The sequence below is a fragment of the Oncorhynchus masou genome, unplaced genomic scaffold, assembly GCF_036934945.1.
Source record: "Oncorhynchus masou masou isolate Uvic2021 unplaced genomic scaffold, UVic_Omas_1.1 unplaced_scaffold_2824, whole genome shotgun sequence".
In the NCBI taxonomy this organism is placed as follows: domain Eukaryota; kingdom Metazoa; phylum Chordata; class Actinopteri; order Salmoniformes; family Salmonidae; genus Oncorhynchus; species Oncorhynchus masou.
Window position 1 is genome coordinate 27558 of NW_027009250.1, and position 9943 is coordinate 37500.

At 43.1% G+C, this 9943-nt stretch overlaps 1 pseudogene; it reads right to left on the reverse strand.

Moving 5' to 3' along the window:
- The window catches only part of LOC135533934 (guanine nucleotide-binding protein subunit alpha-12-like), a 32710-nt pseudogene extending 24670 nt beyond the window's left edge, over window positions 1-8040 (reverse strand).
- Window positions 8041-9943: the final 1903 nt, after the last annotated feature.

The following is a 9943-nucleotide window of genomic DNA, read 5'->3' on the forward strand; positions in this document are numbered from 1 at the left end:
TATCTGATTATATAGCTTCTACCCAGGCTATAAACAATACTATCTGATTATATAGCCTCTACCCAGGCTATAAACAATACTATCTGATTATATAGCCTCTACCCAGGCTATAAACAATACTACCTGATTATAGAGCCTCTACCCAGGCTATAAACATTACTATCTTATTATATAGCCTCTACCCAGGCTATAAACAATACTACCTGATTATAGAGCTTCTACCCAGGCTATAAACAATACTATCTTATTATATAGCCTCTACCCAGGCTATAAACAATACTATCTGATTATAGAGCCTCTACCCAGGCTTCGTCCTGATTGGTCCAGGAGCGGTGTGGCCAATAGGGCCAGTATAGCACAGTGTTTTATGGGTACATATTCTTGATAGGACTCTAAGGCTATGACATCGCACAACCCTAACACAAACTACCATGAGTGGATTTTTGATGTCAGACAGTGATAAATTAATGATAAATTAACGATAAATTAATGATTGATTAATGATTGACAGTCTCTCGTCAGCCCTGACAGCCTTGTTGTGACCTAGCAACATACAAACCTACACACACCCTCTACACACACTACACCCTCACACCCCTACACACACTACACCCTCTACACACACTGCACACTACAATACACACTACACTACACACAACACTACACACTCTACACACGCTACACTTCACACACTCTACACACTACTCTCTACACACTACTCTCTACACACTACTCTCTACACACTACTCTCTACACTCAAATACACTCTACACTCAAATACACTCTACACTCTACACACTCAAATACACTCTACACTACACACACTCTACACACTCAAATACACTCTACACTACACACACTCTACACACTCAAATACACTCTACACTACACACACTCTATACACTCAAATACACTCTACACTACACACTCTACACTACACACTCTACACACACTACACACTCAAATACACTCTTAAAAAGGTTCCAAAAGGGTTCTTCGGCTGTCTCCAAGGGAGAACCCTTTTGGTTCAAGGTAGAACCTCTGTGGAACATGGAACCCAAAAAGGGGTTCTACTTGGAACCTAAAAGGCTTCTTCAAAGGGTTCTCCTATGGGGACAGTCAAAGAATCCTTTTAGGTTCTAGAATCTTTTTTGTCATAGCGTGTTCTCAGTTTGTAAACAATGACCTGTTTTGAACGTTGAATGCAGCTCTACCTTATCTGGAGTTGAAGACCAGGGAGAGACTGTGACATCATAATAACAACACACACAGTCACTCTCTGACGCAAACAAATGAGAGTGTGTGATTTTTCAGTCTCAGACACGGCTGTTGTGTGTGTGTGTAGCTGTGTGTGTGTGTGTGTGTGTGTGTGTGTGTGTGTGTGTGTGTGTGTGTGTGTGTGTGTGTGTGTGTGTGTGTGTATCTCTGTGTGTGTGTATCTCTGTGTGTGTGTATCTGTGTGTGTGTATCTCTGTGTGTGTGTATCTCTGTGTGTGTGTGTCAGACTCACCAGTTGAAACTCACTGCGTCGTGCGTAGGCGTCCTGTATTCCAGAATCCCTCCACAGAGCGTCCAGCGCCAGACCATAAAGCTGGAATTCCATTGGTTCTACCGCCACTCCACCACGCCCCTCAAATGACATCACAAACATGCCATGCTTCTCGTTTTCAGAGTTCTCTGAATCCCCAGCTTGTCCCGTGAATCCCCAGCTTACACGCATCCCGTAGCATACCACCAATACACGCATCCTGTAGAACAATATATACATTAATATATACATCCACCAATACACCCATCCCCTGTAGAACAATATATACATCCACCAATACACGCATCCCCTATAGAACAATATATACATTAATATATACATCCACCAATACACCCATCCCCTATAGAACAATATATACATCCTCCAATACACGATCCCCTATAGAATATATACATATAGAACAATATATACATTATATACATCCACCAATACACACCCATCCCCTGTAGAACAATATATACATTAATATATACATCAACCAACACACCCATCCCCTGTAGAACAATATATACATTAATATATACATCCACCAATATACCCATCCCTTATAGAACAATATATACATTAATATACATCCACCACATCCATCCCCTGTATAGAACAATATATACACACCCATCCCCTATAGAACAATATATACATCCACCAATACACGCATCCCCTATAGAACAATATATACATTAATATATACATCCACCAACACACCCATCCCCTATAGAACAATATATACATTAATATATACATCCTCCAATACACCCATCCCCTGTAGAACAATATATACATCACCAATACACCCATATAGAACAATATATACATTAACATATACATCTACCAATACACGCATCCCCTGTAGAACAATATATACATCTACCAATACACGCATCCCCTATAGCAATGAAAACATACACTCACAAGTACAAAATGTGTTATTTTGGGCCTCAACCAGTGTTACAGTGTATCTATCTACAACCAGTGTTACAGTGTTACAATATATATCTATCTACAACCAGTGTTACAGTGTATCTATCTACAACCAGTGTTACAGTGTATCTATCTACAACCAGTGTTACAGTGTATCTATCTACAACCAGTGTTACAGTGTATCTATCTACAACCAGTATTACAGTGTATCTATCTACAACCAGTATTACAGTGTATGTATCTATCTACTGGTACTCACACAGCTCTTAGGTCTTTTACATGCTACACACACATTATTGGAAACAGAAACTTATTTTGTTAACCCAGAAGAGTCTATTCTATGTTACAATAGAAGTGTATTTAGCTAACCCAGAAGAGTCTATTCTGTGTTACAATAGAAGCGTATTTAGCTAACCCAGAAGAGTCTATTCTATGTTACATACAACGTTCCCTCAAATTTCAGGTCTGCTGAGCGCAAACTTGAACGTTGTGAAAATGCTGCGAGGTTTTGGCACTTCAACCGCACTCAATGAACTGTATTCTGCCATAAGCAAACAGGAAAACGCTCATCCAGAGGTGGCGCTCCTAGTGGCCGGGGACTTTAATGCAGGCAAACTTAAATCAGTTTTAACACATTTATATCAGCATATTAAAATGTGCAACCAAAATGAGAAACAAAACCTCTAGACCACCTTTACTACACACAGAGACTCGCACAATGCTCTCCTCGCCCTCCATTTAGCACATCTGACCATAAATTCTGTGCAACTTCCAGCCTGCGTTTACTGTGAACCCTGAGGTTGTCCCCATTTTGGGCTCCAAAGTGGCGCAGCAGGGCCTGACATTAACCTGTTATTCCACGTGTTTATCAGACAAGGAGGTGACTGAACATGTTGTGTTGTTTGATGCAAGAAACCACTTTACAAAATAAAATGCATTATTATTCCCATATCATTATTACAGAGAATGAGACACATTATGCTTCCCTCTGCCTATTGGCTACTTAGCTTAATCAAGCCTGTCTCAAAATACAACACTGCCCCTTTAAGACAAAAAAAACCCCTCTTTACTCGCTTTTCAAAGATGTCTAGAAATGTACACGTTTTGTGCTCTTTGTATGAAGTAATCACTACAATTGATCTATAACTGGGTCTAATAACTCCCTAATTAGCAAAGGATATGAACAAAATGTGCCCACGTGGCTACATGCAGCTCTCACATGGATGCAGCTCATCTACATGCAGCTCATGCTGTAAACACAGTCCAGTTCATCTACTCACGAAGGCTCATGCTGTAAACACAATCCAGTTCATCTACTCACGAAGGCTCATGCTGTAAACACAGTCCAGTTCATCTACTCACGAAGGCTCATGCTGTGAACACAGTCCAGTTCATCTACTCACGAAGGCTCATGCTGTAAACACAGTCCAGTTCATCTACTCACACAGGAAGCGCTCATGCTGTAAACACAGTCCAGTTCATCTACTCACAGAAGGCTCATGCTGTGAACACAGTCCAGTTCATCTACTCCACGAAGGCTCATGCTGTAAACACAGTCCAGTTCATCTACTCACGAAGGCTCAAAATGCCCCCCAATGGTGGTAAACACAGTCCAGTTCATCTACTCACGAAGGCTCATGCTGTAAACACAGTCCAGTTCATCTGACTAAATGTCTGTAAACACAGTCCAGCTCATGCTGTAAACACAGTCCAGTTCATCTACTCACGAAGGCTCATGCTGTAAACACAGTCCAGTTCATCTACTCACGAAGGCTCATGCTCACGAAGGCTCATGCTGTGAACACAGTCCAGTTCATCTACTCACGAAGGCTCATGCTGTAAACACAGTCCAGTTCATCTACTCACTGTAAACAAGGCTCATGCTGTAAACACAGTCCAGTTCAAAGTGAATGGCACAGATCCATATACGGCAATGGCCTATTTGCATATAGGCCTACTGCAGCTCTGATTGGTTATGCCGCACAGGTCTGTGTAGAGTGGTGCATTTCAATGAAATAGAATCCTACTCCAATGCGTTCTGCTTACAACAAAAGTCTTGCATAGATTGTTTTATTTTAGGATGTTGCATTAAAAGTGGCTAATATTGAGTTGACTCGATCGCAATTCCACAGTAAAGGGAAACGTTGATAGTGTTAACTAAAGGGGAAAACTCTAGAACGTTTATAGAATGTTGATAGTGTTACCTAAAGGGGAAACTCTAGAACGTTGATAGTGTTACCTAAAGGGGGGAAACTCTAGAACGTTGATAGTGTTAACTAAAGGGGGAAAACTCTAGAACATTGATAGTGTTACCTAAAGGGGGGATACTCTAGAACGTTGAGTGAAGTTCAATCTAGTGCTTCTCTGCGCGGGGCTGCGGATGCGCAGCTTAAAGGGAACATTGGGTACAACAGAAGCTTCTCAAGCTAACCTAGAAGATCCAGATAATGGGTTAAATCATATAGACACCTCTCTCTGTCTCTCTCTCTCTTCACCAACAGACATACAGTCTGACCGTGAGTGTGTGTGTGTGTGTGTGTGTGTGTGTGTGTGTGTGTGTGTGTGTGTGTGTGTGTGTGTGTGTGTGTGTCAGACACATGTGTTTTATTAAGACCCCAGTAATTAAACAGTAGCTTTAAAAAGTATATATGATGCTGTTAGAAGTCTCTTTATAAATTGTGTGTGTGCGTGCGTGTGCGTGTGTGTGGCGTGCGTGTCTGTGCGTGGTGTGTGTGTGGTGTGTGTGTGTGCGTGTGTGCGTGTGTGTGTGTAAAGTGTGTAAAAATACAAAAGTACTACTTAAGTGTTTGTGTGCCGGTGTGTGTGTGTGTTTGTGTGTTGTGTGTTTGTGTGTGTGTGTGTGGTGTCCATACATTTTCCAGTAAAAATACTTCAAAGTGCTACTTAAGTCCAATTTTTTATCAAGAGGTCTGGTACCCTACTTTGATCTACTCACTAAACAGAGAACATCCCTGGTTTTACTTTGATCTGGGAGGCCTCACCCCAAACAGAGAACATCCCTGGTCATCCCTACTAGCCTCTGATCTGGAGGACTCCTAAAGAAAATCCCTGGTCATCCCTACTAGCCTCTGATCTGGAGGACTCACTAAACAGAGAATATCCCTGGTCATTTGTAAGTCCTCTGGATAACACACTAAATGACTTAAAGTATTTTCAAATGCTAAGCCTCTGGGACTCACTAAACAGGAAAATGGTCCAGAGAACATCCTTGGGCATACTGCCTCTGATCTTCATCAAGAGAACAACTGCCTGGATCTGGAGGACCCTAAACAGAGAACATCCCTGGCCTCTGATCTGGAGGACTCACTAAACAGAGAACATCCTGGTCATCCCTACTGCCTCTGATCTGGAGGCCTCACTAAACAGAGAACATCCCTGGTCATCCCTACTAGCCTCTGATCTGGAGGACTCACTAAACAGAGAACATCCCTGGTCATCCCTACTAGCCTCTGATCTGGAGGACTCACTAAACAGAGAACATCCCTGGTCATCCCTACTAGCCTCTGATCTGGAGGACTCACTAAACAGAGAACATCCCTGGTCATCTACTGCCTCTGATCTGGAGGACTCTGATAACATCCCTGGTCATCCCTACTGCTAAAGGACTTAAACAGAGAACATAAATGTCATCCCTACTAGCCTCTGATCTGGAGGACTCACTAAACAGAGAACATCCTGGTCATCCCTACTAGCCTCTGATCTGGAGGACTCACTAAACAGAGAACATCCCTGGTCATCCCTACTGCCTCTGATCTGGAGGACTCACTAAACAGAGAACATCCCTAGTCATCCCTACTGCCTCTGATCTGGAGGACTCACTAAACAGAGAACATCCCTGGTCATCCCTACTGCCTCTGATCTGGAGGACTCACTAAACAGAGAACATCCCTGGGCATCCCTACTAGCCTCTGATCTGGAGGACTCACTAAACAGAGAACATCCCTGGTCATCCCTACTAGCCTCTGATCTGGAGGACTCACTAAACAGAGAACATCCCTGGTCATCCCTACTAGCCTCTGATCTGGAGGACTCACTAAACAGAGAACATCCCTGGTCATCTCTACTGCTTCTGATCTGGAGGACTCACTAAACAGAGAACATCCTGGTCATCCCTACTAGCCTCTGATCTGGAGGACTCACTAAACAGAGAACATCCCTGGTCATCCCTACTAGCCTCTGATCTGGAGGACTCACTAAACGGAGAACATCCCTGGTCATCCCTACTAGCCTCTGATCTGGAGGACTCACTAAACGGAGAACATCCCTGGTCATCCCTTCTAGCCTCTGATCTGAGGACTCACTAAACGGAGAACATCCCTGGTCATCCCTACTAGCCTCTGATCTGGAGGACTCACTAAACGGAGAACATCCCTGGGCATCCCTTCTAGCCTCTGATCTGGCAGATTCACTACTAGCCTCTGACATTACATGCTTCATTTGCAACTGATGTCTTAGGGTTGGAGTGGCTCTCTGTAAATAAACAATTCAAACACAAAGTATGACAATTGGAAACTTTTCCATCTATCTATGTATGTGTGTGTGTGTGTAGTATCGGAGAAAGAGAGAGAGAAACTAGTCGTCACTTCCTCACTGCAGTGACACACACACACATCACAGTCTGCCGGCTGATGCCGCGTTCACACGCTGGTCAGAACTAGGACACTCTTGACATTTCAGACTTGCTTAGAAAGTGGATAAATCCCGAGTTCTGACCAGCGTGTGAACGCGGCACGAGAGCCAGACGTGAGTCACACTGTGTCACAGTTCATGTGTTTCAGTTAGGTAAAACGTGAACGTCTGGTCTGCATGGGACCACTGATCCGTTAGATACAGACCTAACCACTGATCTAGAACCAGTTTTACTTAGTGTGAACGTCTGACACCACTGATCTAGAACCAGTTTTACATAGTTTGAACATCTGACACCACTGATCTAGAACCAGTTTTCCCTGCCCCAGTCCTACCCATTCTATACCACGGAAATGCACCAAACGGACATAATGTTTTGTCAATGAGAGTAGAAGCTGACTTGGGATCAGTTTCCAGGAGACAAATTCCATATACAGTAGAGAATAATAGGGTAGAGGCTGACTTGGGACCAGTTTACAGGAAACAAACAAAATTGATTGAATAACGTTGTTTTACCTTGGAGAAATGCCATGCTACAATAACATAGGCCTGTTCACTGCATGAATCACAATGGTTATAATTATAACTCTTATCTAAAAGTATTGATTTTGGCTACCTTTATGATATTCTCAAAGATTGTGTCCCGGAAGTCGAGTAGAGCTTTCTTGTCGAACTTCCCATTAATTATCCTCATCTGTTTGAGGAAGGTCGATTTGCCGCTCTCTCCAGCGCCGAGGAGAAGGATACCACTTCACGAGCCGCCTCACCGCGCGCCTCTTTCGTGCAAGCATGGCATCAATCTCCCGGCTCCTCCGCCGAGCCTCTCGCTCCTGCACCGCGACCTTTCCCGGATCCTGTCCTTGCTGCCGCCCGCCTCTAGAGGCTGGCCTCGGACCAGCAGCAGGCAGCGGCTCAAACTCCTAGTAGAGTTTTACATAGGGTAGACAACTCCCCGACATGGTCCCTGTTTAACCAACCAACCCACAAACTTCAGCAAAACAGTTTTCATAATACGAGAAGAGTCCAGTCTACACTCCCATTCAATAGGCTACGGTTCGATTATACCATTTTAGGGTAGCAGGGATATCCGACTGTTTATAAAAACCCCCAGATTGTCTCAAAAAGTGAACAATTAGGCTATTTCGATATCAAAATCCTTGAAATGATACGAGATAATCCACTGTTTTCCGCTTTAATACATTTATATTAGCCTAAAAGTTTAAGTGGTTAGGAATCAAAATGAAAAAAGAAGATTTTGTCGTCCATTAAAATAGATCCTGTTTATTTATCCGATATTCGTCGACCCGCAGAGTTGCGCGAGCAGGAGATACTCCCGTGTCCATTTTGGTTTAGAGTTGGATGTGTTCTGTTTCAAATAAAGAACCAGCGAAGTGGACAAGAGGGGAAAAACAACACAACCACCGCGGAGACTAAAGTCGTGCAACATGGTTATAAACTCCCAGCTATAAAACGATATCACCTGTCCGCGTATCTAGATAAAGTTTAGCCAAACAAACTTCAGTAGCCTAAAAGCAAATGTTGGCTAGGATGTAGATTAGGAGGATTCCCAGGGATAACCAATTTGAGAACACGGACAAAAAGGCAAGAGTGGGAGAAGAGTCCAGCCCAGTGATTTATATATACACTAGGTGACTAACAGGGGGTGCTGTTTTGAAGCCACTGAGCCTCCATATTGGCACTCCGCTGAATTTTTTGGGGGGAAAGCTATTTCCTGAAATGCATTTGGCCTTGTCATGGATACGGAGTTGGGCTGTAGTTGTAGTGGGCTGTTCCATGTCCGCTACATACTGTCTTGGTCTGGTCTAAGACTGCTGCAGCAAACCTCGGACGGCAGAAGATTTTGGTCCACTCAACACCACTCTATTTACTCGGGCGGTCCGAGAAAGAACACTGGGATGTAGGGCTCAATGCTTTAATTGGATCGAGATATCCACTCCATGTCAAATAAAGAACACTGGGATGTAGGGACAATGCATTAATTGGAGTCAAAGAAAGAACACTGGGATGTAGGGCTCAACAAGCATTAATGGAGTCAAAGAAAGAAACTGGGATGTAGGGCTCAATGCTTTAATTGGAGTCAAAGAAAAACACTGGGAACTTCAATGTAAAATAAAAGTCAAAAGAACACTGATGGATGTAGGGCTCCAAGGGGCTTTAATTGGAATCAAAGAAAGAACACTGGGATGTAGGGCTCAATGCTTTAATTAGGTCAAAGAAAACAGGGGATGTAGGGCTCAATGCTTTAATTGGAATCAAAGAAAAAGATGGGATGTAGGGCTCAATGCATTAATTGGAATCAAAGAAAGAACACTGGGATGTGGGCTCAATGCATTGTAGTGGGAGTCAAAGAAAGAACACTGGGATGTAGGGCTCAGATGCATTAATTGGATGTCAAAGAAAGAACACTGGGATGTAGGGCTCAATGCTTTAATTGGAGTCAAAGAAAGAACACTGGGATGTAGGGCTCAATGCTTTAATTGGAATCAAAGAAAGAACACTGGGATGTAGGGCTCAATGCATTAATTGGAGTCAAAGAAAGAACACTGGGATGTAGGGCTCAATGCTTTAATTGAGTCAAAGAAAGAACACTGGGATGTAGGGCTCAATGCTTTAATTGGAGTCAAAGAAAGAACACTGGGATGTAGGGCTCAATGCATTAATTGGAGTCAAAGAAAGAACACTGGGATGTAGGGCTCAATGCATTAATTGGAGTCAAAGAAAGAACACTGGGATGTAGGACTCAATGCATTAATTGGAGTCAAAGAAAGAACACTGGGATGTAGGGCTCAATGCATTAATTGG